Genomic DNA, 2128 nt, shown 5'->3' on the forward strand with positions numbered 1-2128 from the left:
GCTTTATGGCATGAATGATAAGGAGTCACCACTCGTGCGTCCCATCAGGGGAAAAAACAACAAAACCCAAATGAAGGCAGCCTTATCGCGAGCATCTGACACTTAATGCAACTCCATTTTGAAGTAATATGCGCTTCATCGTAGCCCTAATGGATTTGAGATTTCAGGGCTTTTGAGTTTATTGATTCATTTCGTACACTTTGTCCTCTGAAGGATATTGCTGGCCGGCCTGAAATGTGCGCAGATGCGGCCGATAGCGACATTATGAATGGTTTGCTTGTTTTTGAATGCGGCGAGCTTCGGCTTGAAGCGTTTCTCACAAAAATTCGGCATCTAGATTAGCTTCCTCGGGACGGCTTTGCAGAGTTCGTGCGTGTGTTTAGACGTGCTTGCATGCGCGTTTGCATGTGACCGCCGGACAATTATCTGATCTGCGAGTCTCGTTGCGCAATTTTCTCTTATCGAGATCTGGTGTTTCTTTCCTTTTGCAGAGAATTCAAGTGGAGCAAAAAAATCCCCGTGAACAAAGAGTAACCGGGGTCATTAAACACGTCTAAATTTCATTTAAATCACCAGACTTCAAAAAGGCATCATAGAGGATATATAATAATAAGCTGGTGTGTTCCTGGAGCTGCAGCCTCTTCTACCACCAATCAGACACTTTTAGAAAAATGGAGAATGGACTCAACGTCGTCTCCTCGGCTGCAACAGCTCCATTTTTCAGTCAAGATCATTATTTGTCTGTGAATGTATTTCTCCAGATAAAGGGGGAAAAATGAATTTATCAAACTGTCTTTAAATAAATGCAGTTGTCACTGGCTCGTGGGCACTGTGGCGGAAGCATGATGCAGAATTTATTAAAACTCAGCCCCCCTCGCTCATCTTTCCTCTGCAAATGCATTCATCTTTGTGACGAGGGAATATGAGTGAGATCCCAATCATGGCTCAAGGTGCTTTATTGAGCTGTTTTAGGTGTTTTTTAGGTGAGTCTGCCTGACTACAATCAGGTGGGCTTTCAGAAATAAGTAATGGCATCGCCGGGAGATACTCCGCAGCCATTTCATATCTGAAATATACAGGTTATAAATCATTTTTGCTGCTTTTAAATGTTTGATTTTTTTTTTTTTTTTCATACATTGACCTTAAAAGGGTGACGGGAGGTTTGAGATTGCGGTGTTATTAAAGAAATGTGACACGGGAGTGATGAAAACACATTACGAATGGATGCAGAGACTTTCCCGCGACCCGTAGAAACAACTGAAGAAAAAGGAAAGAAAAGAAAAGTAGTGAAGGTTAAACTCGTGCGTTTCCTCTTTCCCCAGAGGTCGAGGCTTTTCATCCGTGATCCAAATGCACTATTACGGACCACCAATGTCTTCCTTAAGTGCTTGGATGCATGCACTGTTGGCCTACCTGTGTATTTATGCTTGTGCGCTCCTCTCGCTGTGTCTGTTTGTATATGGTACACCAGCTCAGTTTAAACCACTCCATCGGCTTTTGCGAGTGGAAAACTCAGATACAGATGTGCGCAGCAACACGGAAAGGAGACTCAAACCCATCCAGACATTATCTCCCTCTGATCCGAGCCTCGAATGGTTGGATAAACAAGTCCCTTTTCCGAATTGTGTTTGGAGAGGGAATTGTGCCCGCCGTGCTGCCGCTGGGCCCATGGCTGGAGCTAAGAGAGTCCACTTTGTGCAACACACCAGGCGGATATGAAGAGCAGATGTCCTGTCTGCTGCCATCCAGCTCCAGACTTAAAGCGGCACACACGTCACCGAAGATGACTAGCTGGAGAGTGGAGCCCCAAAAGCTCCTAGAGTTGTTTTGCATGTCTATTTTTGGGAGGCGGTTGGCGGTTTGAAGAGGTTTGAAGGGAGAGTTTATTTGTTGCAGGCCCAGTTTGCTGCAGCCAGGAGTGATTCACAGTGCTCACAGAGCCCCTAGTGGTCAGTTAGGAGAGCATACTTTATGCTTTTTCCAGTGCTGACATCCTAAGGTCAGCTAAGTTTGCGCTTTTGATAACAACGGCTAACAAATATCACCACTCTCTTTCCCCCCACTGTGAAAGTTTGTGCTTTAGTTTCACCGTTTGGGCGAAACTTTTAAAATTTACAGAACTGAGACA

This window comes from Chelmon rostratus, chromosome 22 (assembly GCF_017976325.1).
Source record: "Chelmon rostratus isolate fCheRos1 chromosome 22, fCheRos1.pri, whole genome shotgun sequence".
Classification (NCBI taxonomy): domain Eukaryota; kingdom Metazoa; phylum Chordata; class Actinopteri; order Chaetodontiformes; family Chaetodontidae; genus Chelmon; species Chelmon rostratus.